This window comes from Hylaeus volcanicus, chromosome 4 (genome assembly GCF_026283585.1).
Source record: "Hylaeus volcanicus isolate JK05 chromosome 4, UHH_iyHylVolc1.0_haploid, whole genome shotgun sequence".
Lineage (NCBI taxonomy): Eukaryota > Metazoa > Arthropoda > Insecta > Hymenoptera > Colletidae > Hylaeus > Hylaeus volcanicus.
The window spans coordinates 30,177,614-30,191,950 of NC_071979.1; the positions used below are offsets into that span (position 1 = coordinate 30,177,614).

Genomic DNA, 14,337 nt, shown 5'->3' on the forward strand with positions numbered 1-14,337 from the left:
TACCTCGACGTTTATAATTAATCGATATCTAAACGAGATCAATCGACATCGTTGACGTTCGCCCGCCTTTTCTTTTTCCTCATTTCGAAACGGAGTAAGTTACGCTCCAATCTTCGTTGAGACGTAGTCAAACGGAACGCGACGTTGTTAACGAAAAGAGCGTCCCTCGTCGATATCTCGCGATTGCGATTAATCATCGGCGTTGAACCGATAACACTCGGAAAACCAGACGCGTTTCCTCGTGCGTCAACAAATTGCGCGACGACTCGTCTCGTTCGAATTAATCTTCCCATTTCCTGAAATCCTCCGAGCCTTCACGACCGTGAAAACAAACACGCCCAGCAAGTATCGCGCGTTGCGTCGGACGAAAAATTAATATCGCGCTGTTGAAAACCTGACTCGACGTTTACGCATAGCGTTTCTTTGGTGCTCCGTATACTGGATGTCCGAGCGACCGCTCGTGCTACGCGAGAAACGTCGAAAAGGATGTATCGATTGCGACATAAAATTGATACGTCGCACATTTCGCGAAAACGTTTGCCTCCCTCGAGGACAAGGTCGCGCAATTTCGATGACGTAACATCCCCGACTGGGTCGTGGCCTAGAAAAGTAATGCCACCAGGCGTGTTTCACGTCTCGAAACGCCGCAACGATCGATCCGGACACCGTAAGAATTATCTGCAATTTCGACGAACGTCCAGCCAATGAACGGGTGGGTGGAGGAGCTAGACGGTCGGGGAGAACAGAGGTGGCGCATGGAAAGTTCGGTTAAACAAACGGGTACACGGTCCTTATATTCGCAGGAAGGTCCCAGGTATATCTCCCCCGCGACAAATGGAAAGAAACGAAGCGCGATCCTGCGAAGGGCAGCACCGTCTCGGCGATGCCACCCTATGTACATATGTACATGCTACGTGTGCGCGCGATGGGTGTCGAAGGAGCGGCCGATGAAGGGCGGCGGTGGAGAGGAGGCACGAAAACCTCTAGGAAAAAGAGAGATCGAGCTAGTACCGAGCACCGACGAACGGAGAGAGATGGAAAGCACTCACGGAGAGAGACAGCGAGATGATAAAATTAGAGAGAGAGGTAAGAAAAAGGGGATCGACGAAGAAAATGGAAGAGCAAAAATGAACGAAGGAAGGAAGAAGAGAACGTGAATCGGAGCGGAGTGGCGGAGCGACAGAATGGCCGAAGCGGAATGGAGCAGAAGATCGAAGAAAGAGCGAGCGAGACCGGAAAACCGAGACTCGAACGACTCGGTCTCGCCGCGAACGAAGAGCGAGAAAGCCAGCAACGAATCGTATCGGAGGGAGAAAGACGGGAAGCACTCGGGGTTCGTGTGGCTCGTAGGCTCGGCCGGTGCGTCAGTTAGGCTCGAGATACCCGCGAGAACGGAACGTTGGGTGGTTGCTTCCCTCGAGTTCGGTACGTACATTCGATGCGCCCTCTCCATCAACCCCTGCCCGCCTAGCAAGAGTCTCTCTCACTCGAGGCAGTGTCGCGTACAGTGTCGTACGGGGAGTATTGGTCTGTCCGTCCGGTTCCTCGACATTCGGAGTTTTCGTCGACAACCCTCGTGTTTCGATTTGTGCCGTTTCCAACGAGCCGAAGAGGGCGACGCAGGAGCACGGCATACGAAGGAGTTTAGGAGGAGGAGGCGGAGAGGTTCCGGCGAGTTTTCACAGGGAGCAAATCCCTTTGGAAGACCGAACTCCGAAGAAGACAGTGGAGGCTACGCTACGTTAAGAGCCAAGTGAGTACCTCGCGAAGCCTTGACTCTGCCCTCTCTTCTCCGGTGATTATTTTTCTCGCTTCCCCTCTTCGTTGTTTCTCCCTGTTCCTCTTGCGGTCGGTCCTCCGCGTCAGGATTTTTCTGCTCGGCTCGGCCCGGCACAGCGCGGCGTATCTCTCTCTCGCCGCCCGGCGCGCAACAGACACCGGCGAAAACTCACGGATACGCGACGAGTTTCTCTTCTCTACTCTTCTCTTCTCTTCTCTTCTCTTCTCTTCTCTTTTCTTCTCTTATCGTATCGTATCGTATCGTCTCGTCTCGTCTCGTCTCGTCTCGTCTCGTCTCGTCTCTTCTCTTCTCTTCTCTTCTCTTCTCTTCTCTCGCGGCAGACGGTGGCATTGATTTCCTCCCCTCGTCCTCTCCGTCTCGCGCGCCGGTCGCTCGCGCCCTTCTCTCCCACGCGCGACGTACGCACGCACGATTCTCGTAATTTCGACCTGGGACCGTTCTTCGTCTTCTCGTCGGTTGCATCCAGCTAAAAAATACACCGGTGCGTTTTCGTTGTCGAGTTCAACTACCTCGATCAGCGAGTTGGGGAAAAATCGTTAGTTGCATGGCGGTTATCGACGAGGAGGAACAATCGAGACGATCGACGCCCCGTTGCGAGAAGAAATCGACGGTATCGCGAGTCGCGAGCAGAGTCAACCGAGGGTGAAACGTTCGTTTGGAAAGATGGCTGGTCGGAGGTTCGCTTCTCTTCTCAAATATTTGGCTAGAAACGTCCCGATCCCGATACGCGCGCGTTCGTGTACGTGTATTTTGGTACGTGGTTCTCCAGGGGTGAACGGAGTGTGTTTGTTTGTTCTTCTCGAGAAACGTCCTCCGATTCGAGCTTCCACCACGTTCGTGGAAATTTCGAGACGAAAAGCGTACCATCGGTCCCGGAGGAATGGTGAAACGGCGTAATTTCGCGCGAAATGATCGCGACCTTGAACGGCTCGGCGCGCTGGAACGTTCGAAGTTGGTCTCGGCTGTCGCGAATCCTCCAAGAGCGCGTTGAAAATTTGAAGAGCGCGGTCACGAATCGCGAAGACCCGTTCGTTTCTCGCCTCGAAACGTTGAAAGTTGAAATCCATCGAGCCAAGAAAGAAACATCGCCGTCGACAAAGTCGAGCGTGGTATCGACGTAGGATTGCCAGCAACGCGTGGGCCGTTCAAGATATCTCTATTTGTAAATAACTTTCCGGTTTGTTTAATCGTTGGCATACGTCGGTAGTGCCGTCTTCTCTCGCACGAACGATTGTTTCCGATACCGTGGAAGCTAAATGATTTACTTTTATCGCGGGTCCACGTGGACCGCAAAGTTCGAGAACGACGGAGATCTCGAACGCGTCGACGTTCGAATCCTTGTATGCAAAAATTTGAGTAATCCGTTCCGTGCATTTTCCGCGACTCGTTCCGCGTTTAGGTAATTCGCGGCCGGTATTATCGCGTTTGAGTCAGCCGAGCAATATCGAGGTACGCGAATCGTCGACCTCGAACAGCCACGCTTCGACACGGTATTAGTCACACGTACGCGTCGACCGATGAATATTTCAACGTTACAAATGCGCGCGCCGTACCCTGTACAAACATTCCGTGGTTCGGTTTCGCTACCAAACGTTTCATTTACCGATACGCTCGACGAATAATACACGTTTCGCGATGAAACATCGACCCGCATGAATTTCGCTCGCGTCTTTCCGTGTCAGCCTCGCGAGTACTTTTCCTGCTTCACCGCGAATAATCTCACTAGGCGTCGACCACTCGGCCCGAGTCACCTCTAACCATTGTCCCAGTTGCTTTAGTGCGGCTTCTGTTGGTACTTAGCGGCGTCGTCGACACACGCGACGCCTTGTCACGGGTATCGCAAAAAAATCCGATTTCTTATGCCCTCGAAGCGTGTTACTCGCGAGCGCGAAGCGCATTCTTGGTGGATGAACCGATGAATTTTTCCTCCTCGTAATCCTTTTTATCGCGAGACTTATTCGGTAACTACCAGTCGATAATTATTAGACGTATTTGCATTACAAATACGCTCACCAAAGTACAAACACTCTGCTTTGGTACGTAGAATGATCGTACCGAGATAGCGAGTCCCTGCCTCTTTGTTTATTAGCTGAATTACTCAACGCTCTCCGCAATAGGAAACATCGTTCGAATCCTAAGATTGTTCTATCCTTTCTCTATATATGGGATACGTTTCTCGTTTTACTCCTAGAAATGTTGATAAACAGGGCTTCGCTGCTATTCAACCTTGTAAGGTATTAAAAGGCAGAAACGATCGGATCGATACGGTCTCTGGAATCGTATCTAATCGAGCAAATGTCGAAACTTGACTTGCGCCAACTTTTCGCGTATGCGTGTTTACTTCTATCATCGAAAAGTTGATGATATACACTCATAGGATTACACGAATTGGGGAAACGGCGCTCTACGCGATAAGTACCGTGCGCGTTTCCATCGTTTGCGATCCAGTCGAATTCTGAACTCGGGTTTGATACTGCGCGTGCTGAAAACGTAGCTTCGATGCGATAGGTGGTTCGTAGGGTGTAGTCCTCGAGTCGGATCCTGGCCTAGCGCATTCGCGAACCTTCTTTCCGTAAGCGTTCGTACTCCTTCCGATCCTCTGTAAGTTCGTGACTCGCTGAAACGCTGGAGGATTTCGCCGTCAGCTATAGTTCAGACAGTCGCAAATTTCCTCGAGGGTAGTCAAGACGGATGTAACGAAAGTACGCGAGCGACGAGATATAAAAGTTGAATTATCGATGGATTGAATATGAATTATTGAACGCTCGCAACTGAAGCGCTCGTTTCAAGTAGTCGATCTCGCCTAAAGCGGATTAGCCAAGAGATCGTTTCGTTTACGAAACCGTTGATAAATCGAAATTATCGCACGGCGAAGAAAGAGGAGAAACGCGTGGGCGTTTACCACGGGAGAACATTTTTTAACTTTCGGTTTCTAGGACGTTGCACGTAGGGACTCGTGGAAGAAGTGAAATGTCAAAGAGTCGGTACGCTCGGCACCGAGGTCGAAGAAAAGGAGCCAAAACAGTGGCGCCTTTGTCTTTCGATGCCGAGAAGGGGATCTCTTCGAATTTTCAAGCGAGTCACGGCCGCACTTCGATAAGTAAATACTGACTATTAATTCACGGTTAGCCAATTACGGATAGCTGCACGTATGCATATGGCGCGTAGCAAAATCTCCGTAACGGACGTGCACCTCGGCCATGGTTTCCACCGAGATTATGAAAATAAAAATATAAAAATAAAAATGCAACGTATCGTACGAGACGAACACGCGCTGTGAATCATCCGCACGAAAATACACTCCCGAGAAACCCGCATAAGCGCGGGTGATAAAAAAGTGATTTGTTCGGCAACAATGGCTGATTATTGGCATCGTCGAGTGGCTGGTTACGTTCGTGAAAGTAGCTCGTGTACCGCGAGAGAGTACCGACTGGGAAAGAATCGAGAGAAGATATCGCGGCGATTTATTCCAAATCTGCGATCCGTGCATCCAATTAGATGATTCGACGAGTACATCTCGTTGTTTCGCAAAGGAAGAAAGACGCCTGGATTAGGTCGCGTTGATACCTAATAAATTATGCTTGTCTTGCTGTTTCCTCTCGCGACCGCTTTTTTTTTTCTTCTCCGCAATTTGCCACGGAAGCGTTAATGCACCGCCCACGAGCGAGCGAGAGACTATTTAAATTATGACTGACAAAATGGCTCCAAGTCTGCCACGGCTCGCCCGTAATTATTCTCGAACCGTGATCGTCGAGTGGTTCCGTCGGTTTTTAACGTCTTCGCGGACCTAAACGTTTCGTCAACGGTTCGTTACAACCTAATGTTATAGCTCTGTATATACATTCGGCCAACACCGTCGTTTCTCTACTTTAGAAACGATCACGAAAATAATGAAACGTCGCGCATACGCGTACTAGTTTACCGATCGGCATTGTCCGCGGTGAAACTGCTATACGTACGGCGCAGCGGTTCGGTCTTAAACAATCGTTCGTTCGTGGAAGGAGATAAATCTAGGCCCAACTATCGATGCATCGGCGCGAACGCTTGTATCTCGGAACACGTCCGTTGTTATCTTTTTAATCGTTCACGATTGTTTGCCATTGTAATCAACGGTATACAGACGGGTCATGGGGAAACGGAGTTGTACGCAGAAATAGATGCTCCGAGCGGAGAAAGTGATTGGGTGACACGGTATTCTTCCGCGGCTTCTCTAGCGCGGCCAGTGATCCGTGGTCCCGATATCAGAGATTTATGCAAATTACCTCGTCCAAGATTTATGGTACTCGCAGCTGCATCCATGGAACGCCTAGTCACCGAACACAAAAACCGATGCAAGGATCTTTATGTTTGAAAAATTTGGATCGACATCTTGTCTAGTAAACGTCGACGACGCGGCGTGTTGGAGCGCAACCGGATTAATCAGCGCGTCGCGTCGCCGGAATTCAGGAAACGAACGGTTACGAACAGCGAACAAAGAGACGAGACCGCGATGATTTATAAAAGTCTGTATTCCGGGATGGAGGATCGCGCGGAGCTGTTTATCCGGTAGTCGCAGAAATATGCGCTCGTTCCGTGTTACGGTCGACGAAAACGGACGTTAACAGGAATTTGTGGTTTGGTTAGAGTCACCAACGCGACGCGGCCAAGTTCTCGGCGTTCACTTATCTGCATATGTCCGTCATTAGATCAAGCGTGGTGTTGCGTCGAACAATCGACAGAAATACTCGCCTCTGGGACCGTCGAATTTCCTTGTCGATGCCGACGTTAGTTTCTCGGTCAAAAGAAAAAATCGATCGTTGAATAAGGACGATCGGCATCGATGAACCGCAAGCTCGCAGATTGCGGCACGGAATGCATGCTCGTGCGAGAGTCCTGAGTAATGTCTTCCGGTTTCTATATCGGATGAAATTCTCCATTAAAGTGATAGCCGATCCGAGAACATGTTGCACGCGCACGCGCGTCTGCGGATTATCACGAACTGCACCCCTTGGGTTTGGTCGGAAAATGTCGCAAAATCTGACCGATCGCCGACTGGCGAAGCTCTTTCTTCTTTTTAGATCAATTCTCGAATTTTCTCTTTTTCCAATCGAGTCTTCTGTCAACGAAACGATGTAACGGCCAAAGAACATGCCACGAACTATTAATAGACTTCATTTGCGATGGTCGAGGAGCCGTAAACGTACTAACAATAAGTACTAACAAGTACGTTTTCGTTGGATTCCGCGGGAGACTGAATATTCCTCGAATCGTTTGAAAGCGAAAATGGCACGACGTATTATTTTTTTTGTCACTTTGTCCTCTTCGGTGTTACCAAAATCGTTAGCGTGACGTTCGAATTTGACTTTCCGCCAAGTTGGAAAACGTTACGCCATATATCTATAAAGTTGTTTGACGTCAGGCCTCTCGCCCTGCTGCATACACGCGTAATACGTGAAATACTCTCGCTGAAATAGCATCGTGATTACTCACGCAGCTGGTCGAGCAGCGTGAGCCTTTTTTGAAAGCTTATCGAAGCATATGCCGCAGTTGGAAGCGCGTCGCGCGCTGTCTAATTATCCAAACCGCGACTCGATCATCTTCGATACCTTTCCGTTTCCGAAAAAGGTATATAAAATAGCTGATTCGGCCGATATCTCTTCGCAGTATCGAAAAGCCTGATAAAACTGAGCAAAGGCAATCGACAAACTTGGAGTAACCCGATAAGATAAACGCGACAGGTTTGACAGCGTGTCGATGTTGCAGGGATAACGGTCAATCGACATAAGGTCGTTTACAATTCCGATTTCTCGTCGCGTACTTGGTGTTTGAATTTTCATTCGAATATCAATCTGACGAGTTTATACGGATTCGCGATACATTCTTTGTTCTTGGGAAGGGTTGAACGAGTCCGATATCGGTAGGTGGTGAAGCGAGGGATTATCGACGAGTTCGGTTAACGTCGTTAGAGGCGTCCTATGGCTTCGGAGCCGCCCAAATACCAGCTGGATACCTTAAACTCTTTAAAACTGCTGAACTGGTTCTCCGTTTCTCGACAAAGTCTCGATCAGGTAAATCGCGAAAAAGGCAAACTATTCGAACGAAACGCGATTACGATACGATATTCTTAAAGAGAAATTCGTCGTATCGTTTCGAGAGAATTTCCCATTTTGGCCACACTCGAAATCCCTAACGAGAGTCGTCACTTTTATTTTAAAAGCGCGAATAACGTCATCTTACGTCCAGTGTTTTCCGGACGGCGCGGCGCGGCGCGGCGGTTGCTCTATTTTCTCTGGTTGCATAGAGTTACAGCAATCGTGCACTCGGTATATTTATTCGTAGCGCAAAGGAGAGGGTACCTGTGCGTGCATGGGGTGAGTCAGCCCGTATATATTTCGGCAGGTCGAGTGGTTCTCGTCAAAAGGAAGTGTTTCGCGCTGAGTCAACTACGAAATCCCGAAACTGCATGCACCGGGTGTCTTTCGTAACGGACCCCTCCTTCTTCGCGACTAAAGATATCACCGATAATGTCTATAACTCGTCCATCTATCGTATTTATAAACGAAGGAGTTTCGATTATTCGAAAATAAAATCTCACACTGTTTTAAACATCGAATACGCTGCGATAAAGCAACGATAATAATAGGAAAACATACCGCGTAATCTTTGGTTTACTACCGGTAGACTCAGAGGCGGAAAGCTCGTTCTGGGACGTTCTATTCTCGGCCAGGAGCGTTCCAAAACAGGGACAGGACCGATTTCTGTCATCGCTCGACGACGCTACCGTACCTCGAGCTACTTTATAGACCGGTCGTAAAACTTCGAGAAGCATTGCGCGCGTTCCTGCAGAGATTCGGAGCCGGTCGACGTTTTCATCAACAAGAACCCGCGTTCCAAGCTCGCGATTCGTTGCCGATTAAGTATACTTTTAGCGCACCCTCGAATACGCTTTTCGTCGTTCATCGACGTCGTTGCGTGCGCCTTTGGTTAGTTTACGGATCGCTCGTAAAATTTTAGGAATTCTTGCACGCGTTCTTACAAACATTCTTGGCTCCGAAACTCACGTGGCTGGACAACTCGAATGTAAGAGTGGATTCGATTTTTTATCTATATGGCTACTTTTCCGTTTCAAAACAGACTTCCCTGGCTAGAACCGTACACCGTCGACAACTTCCGTTCGAGATGCGATTATTGGAGTACAGAGGGCTAAGAGTATAAAATCGTGCGGGTCTATCGTTCCAGTTGTCGAGGTATCGCTTCGAGAAACGGCTAACAGGAGTTAAAAATACGCTTATGTACACACACGCTCGTATTTTCTTTTCTGTTTTTCTCGCGTGGAAACGATTTAAGAGCTGCAGGCGGCATAGCACTTCTTGGCCAGGGTTATTTTAAACATTTGTTAGCCACGAGCAATCGCTCGCGGATTCGTAGACTCTCGTAGAGCGGAGTCGTTTTGCATGCCCGTATGGATCGAAAGCGACTGTTCGCGCGGAAAGATTCAACCTCCAGATAATATCGTAGGAAGATACAGTTTCTCGTCACGATGCCGATGCTACCTGGGCTCGATGAGTAGAAAGGAGCCTGTTCGGAAGATCACCTATTATCCGCGCGGAGACTCGTGAACGATGCATTATTCATAAGGGAAGACACTTGTCTGTTGATTTTTACCTCGTACCCCAGAATCCGCTAATTCGTTACGTCTAAAACATGAATAACTTGTGCTCCGTGGATTGAGAATGCGGATAGCCGAATTTAAAGTTTTCTAAACGAGTTAAAAATTCGAACCATCGATCCATGGTTTCGGATACAAAGATGAAAGTCAACCTTCGAATCGTAGGATGTCGAAAACGAACAAATGCTTCTACGCTAGACACGGTGTAAAGGCCGAGCCCTGAATCAGACTATCGAAAACCTGACCATTTAGTTGTTTGCCGTGAGTCACGCGAGCATTCCGCGGAATCCCTTGAACCGATCGGATCGGTCGGAAACGTGACGCGAAGCACCCACGAGTCACGACAAATTTCTTTGAGCTGATGTTTATTATGGAAACTCGTCGCGTCGTTTCGCACCATCCGTCATCTCTTCTTCGAACAAAATAACCGTAAATCTCAATTTTAAATACACAGCCGCTTACGCTATCGGATTCTTCGATATCGTATGTATTCGTACCTTAGACGATCAATTTGTGTCTCGGGTATGGTTTCGTTGGTAATGCGCGTCGATCGAGGCTCGTCGAATCGAAGAGTGGACCGGCGCGAAGTCGTTTGGGTGCGCAATTACTCATCGAGGATAACCGTTCGTTTGTTCGCGATCTCTTCTCGAATTTCACCAAACCATACGCAACCTACTTGCGAAGACGCTTCGTCCTGACGTTGGTAAACACGCGAACTTTGAGGCCTCGAACGAGGTTCGATGAGCCGGGAAAGCGACGCGTTCATCCTAGCAAGTATTACTGGGCTCGATCGTCGCTTTCTCGGCAAATTAGATTCTACCGAGAATTATTCTGAAGTAGATCGAAATTAAGAAAAAGAATTTTTCTTGTCATCTCCACGCTTGCGATTACGCTACTCTGTAGTCGACGTGAATTCTATCGCAGCCGAGTTACCGAATCGAATAGAGGGCACCTATAACGTTGGCTAAATTTCCATTCGACTTGCAAGTAATTTGCTCAGGTTACAATCTTGGACGTTCGAAACGAAGATGCTCGGTGAAAGTCGAACGAGAAAAGAGACTGCGCCGTATCGAGAATTCTCTCGGACGCGTATGCTCGATCGAGGCGTTGATATCCGCGTCGCGTCGCGTTGAGACGAGACGAGACGAGACGAACGCGACCAACTCGACGATGTACTATCGAAAAAGAACGAGCTAACAACGAAGAATCGTGCTGGAATCCCAAAGTAGCTGTTCCAACATCGTCGCGGTTGCAATTTGTTTATCTTTGACGTTTCTCTCGTTTGGAAAAAATGTCGAGAATTCCGAGGCGCTTCGATTCGAATTCCCCAGTTCGAAAGATTTTTACCTCACCTTCCGCGGGAACGTTCCTCCACGACGCCGGTCGCACCTTGGCGCCTTCGAAGAATCACGGAAAGGTGGCTGGCAACGATTCAAAGCGACGCGAGCGGACGGTTGCGTCGCTGCTTATTCGGAATCCCGGATAGAGGATACCGTAAAACGGCGAGCACACGCTTTATTACATCTGTCGTGCGTAAATTTAGGCACGGAATCGTGAGCTTCGCCTCGACTGGCCTCGCATCGCCTCGCCTCGCCTCGTCTCGCTTTAAAACCTATTAAACGCTTAAACCCGAGAATTTCTCAACCCTCGCTGAACCGTTAATTATCGCGACGTCTACGTTTCAATTGCGTATTCTTTCGAAACTGTTTCCTCGGTCAGAAACGATGATCGCATCGATTTACAACGTTCGGAAAGTGCATCGGTAATGTGCTTCCGAAACTCTTGCGCAGGCTTAATGGCGCGTGCATTGGGTAATTAGCGATACGTTCCATTCGGTTTTTAAGAATCGCTTTGAGCTGCAAGAATGTTAAGCGCACGGAGCGATAAAGGTAAACGATGCTTAACGAACGGCCAGGAACGATTGAGATACCTCGGTAGCCGAATCGATTTAGTTAACTACTACGGGAGGAGGAAGGAGAAGAACGAAGGAAAAGTTTGGAAGAGAGGCAAACGAAAAAACTAGAAATCCGTCTCTTTCGATCTCGAGTGATTTGGGTGAAAAAGATGTCGAGAACCGTCGAGAGATCGACGACAAAGCCGCTTTTCAGCTTCCCAATTGCTCGCCACGCGGGAAGGGGCAGAAATTTTTTTCAAACGACACTCTTGAATCAACGAGCTCGCATTCCTTGGTTCGATTCACTAGCTCTGGAGATCGTTGCCTCGTTCACGGCCGCTCGATTCCTCGAGCTCGTTCGACGGACCGAGTACGTGGCTGCCGAAGAATCCGTTGCGCATACGTATGCACGCGTGCTCCATTGAATGATTACGAAACCACGGATAAAGCCTCGAGCGACACTGCTCCGAAAGAAAACAGAAAGTTCGAACAAATTAGACGCACGACTGAAGGAACGTTAATTGGATTTTAAAAACGAAACTTTCTAACTACCAACACGATTGAAATTAATTCGTCGTTTAACATCTTCGTTCGCGGAAGTTGTCGGAAGAGAAATGGACACCGGTCGTTTAAACGGCGTTTATTCTAACGCATTTAGCGTTCATCGGCGACTCGAAACTCGGATGATGCATTTACGAGCGTGTCCGAATGATGCGACACGCCCAGCACGCTGTTCTATCGCGAAAACGGAGCGCTCCAAGTTAAACAAGCCGAGGAACAAAAGCAACCAACTCCCGTCGTTTTACACGAGCTCGTAGTCTTTGTTCTTCCAACCGGACCGACGATGGATATTTCGTAGCAAAAGGTCACGGTACACCGTACAAATTATATCATCGTTTAAAATATTGTTGTATTGGAAAACTATAGCCATGACTACGCGTATCCATCGAGCATCTTACGAAACGATCGATTATCGAATTTGTTTGGTCAACGAGAACAAGAGTAGCGGAATTGCGGGAACAATTCGGAAAACGAAGAGATCGACCAATCTTTGGCGCGCATCACCGGGAACAAAAGCATTAAAGAGCACCGACCCAGCGATTTTATACGCGTGCATGCGTTTACGGCCACGTGGTTACCGCATTTATTGAGAGAACCTCCTCTACAGGAAGTGAAAACTCACGTTGGTGGTTGACGTTCGTTTCGTTCAAGAGGTTATCGTTCGCCGACGACAATGCGCGCGTTGACCCAAGCAGCGATAATTCGCGATCGAACGAGGGTCTCGCGATCCTCTGTTCCGCGAATCAATTGCGAAATTCTAATCGAGAAAGCTTAGAAAATTGATTAATTTCCTTTTGTTTCGCGTCGCGACAAAACCCGCCCGAGCCAACGCCCGTTTACGTAAAAGAATAACAAAAAGAATTTTCTCTAACCAATTAAGAATTATGTTGGTAAGCGATATTCTGCAAAGGAAAACGAAGAGGCGAGAAAGACTCGCTTTAATCGTTTAATCGCAGCGTCGATCATAAATTGGGTCTGCCGCGCGTTTCAGATCATTTTGATTCGTACGCTCGATACATCCTCATTTCACGACGGTTGAGTCAGCTCGCTCGCAATTCATCCTTCTACTGTTATAATCGCCGCGTCGATCGCAATTGATTCACAAAGAACGCCAGTCGCGTTTCAATCTCTGGCTGGCTGTTGCTCTTCGGGGACTACGCAATGACGCATTCAAAAGAGTTGTCAGCTTGTTTTGCATCGGTTCCAAGCACCTTGCAAAAATACATCATTGGCTCGATGCTGAATGCTCGTCGATTTATTATTAGACGATCCGTAATTAACCGACCACTTTGCGATACTCCTGATCTTACGGTGTTATCGACTTGGACCACGTGACTTCGTGACGAATACGATTCAATCACCCGCGGACGCGGCTACGCGACGCCGCGGCGCCGAAGCCGACGCGACGGACGGCTTGAATGATCGTCGAGTGAGTTTTCCGAGCCGCATTTTCTCTTCTAGCGGACGCGTCGCAATTTAGCATCCGCTATTACACAATAGCGTGTCTTCTGTAGCTCTTAGCGCGACAGCCGCGATTCTTTCCGCCGAAGAGAAACACGCCGACGAAAATTACTAAGCAACGCGCGCGTATCACGCTACCAGTTACATCAAAGGATGCGTTGCGTTGTTGTCGCAACGAATCGCACGTAGGCGATTGGAATGATGCAGACCTGTTACGCGAATGCCATTGGTACACGGTGACCCTCGAGAATCTGCAGATTCATCGGAACGATAGGAAGTAGAAGGAGGCGAACGGAACGCGTTTCCGGTCTCTTCGTCCCACGCGCCCGGTTTATTTTCGCGTCCCTCGCGGAATCGCGTACGTTACTCGTCGTTCGGGAAACGATCCTTCCAATGACGTACGCTAAAAATGAACGTATCACTAATTTACTCGACGCACATTTCGAGCGTTCTTTGCACATCCAGAACTTCCTCGACTCCCTTCGCAACAACACGCCTGTTGTCTGGAACAGGGTCCTCGACTTGTTTCTTTTCTCATCTCGTATTTCGTTTTGCATGATTCGCCGGTCGGAATCGAGATAGGTGTCATGTACGATCGTCAAACTTGTCAGACCTCCGATGAGAGAGACAAGAGAGCTGTACAAGTGGCGTGGCGCATGACCGCGGGGTTTTTCACGTGGTAGATATCGCCGATACTGAATCGAACTGTTGTGTTAGGCATCTGTTGCTCGTCGAGCGTCTCGGAATCCGGTTCATTTACTCATCGAGAAATCGAGGACAGGGAGCTATTTATACGAACTCCGCGGTTCTGTAACCGAGGACTAAATTCAGTCTCGTCCTGACGATGGCTTCGCTTCGCGGTCACCGAGGACCCCGCGGGAAAATTCTCAGAGTCGTTTCGCTTTCCATACAAAGCTTTCGGACTTTTGTAGCGACTTGGCGCGCGCGCGCGTCAAACCACGTCCGCCTCCG

General features: G+C 48.8%; 1 protein-coding gene across 20 annotated transcripts in view; it reads left to right on the top strand.

Moving 5' to 3' along the window:
* Window positions 1–1,328: 1,328 nt before the first annotated feature.
* LOC128875241 (uncharacterized) overlaps window positions 1,329–14,337 on the top strand; it is a 45,202-nt gene continuing 32,193 nt past the window's right edge. For 3 of the 20 annotated variants that reach the window (XM_054120633.1, XM_054120641.1, XM_054120638.1), the window contains exon 1: window positions 1,332–1,753. The gene's annotated coding sequence lies outside the window, so the exon portion shown is untranslated. Of the gene's footprint in view, window positions 1,754–7,582; window positions 7,849–8,094; window positions 8,152–14,337 lie in introns of those variants that run through there. The other 17 variants (XM_054120640.1, XM_054120642.1, XM_054120643.1 and 14 more) reach the window with 10 other exon arrangements.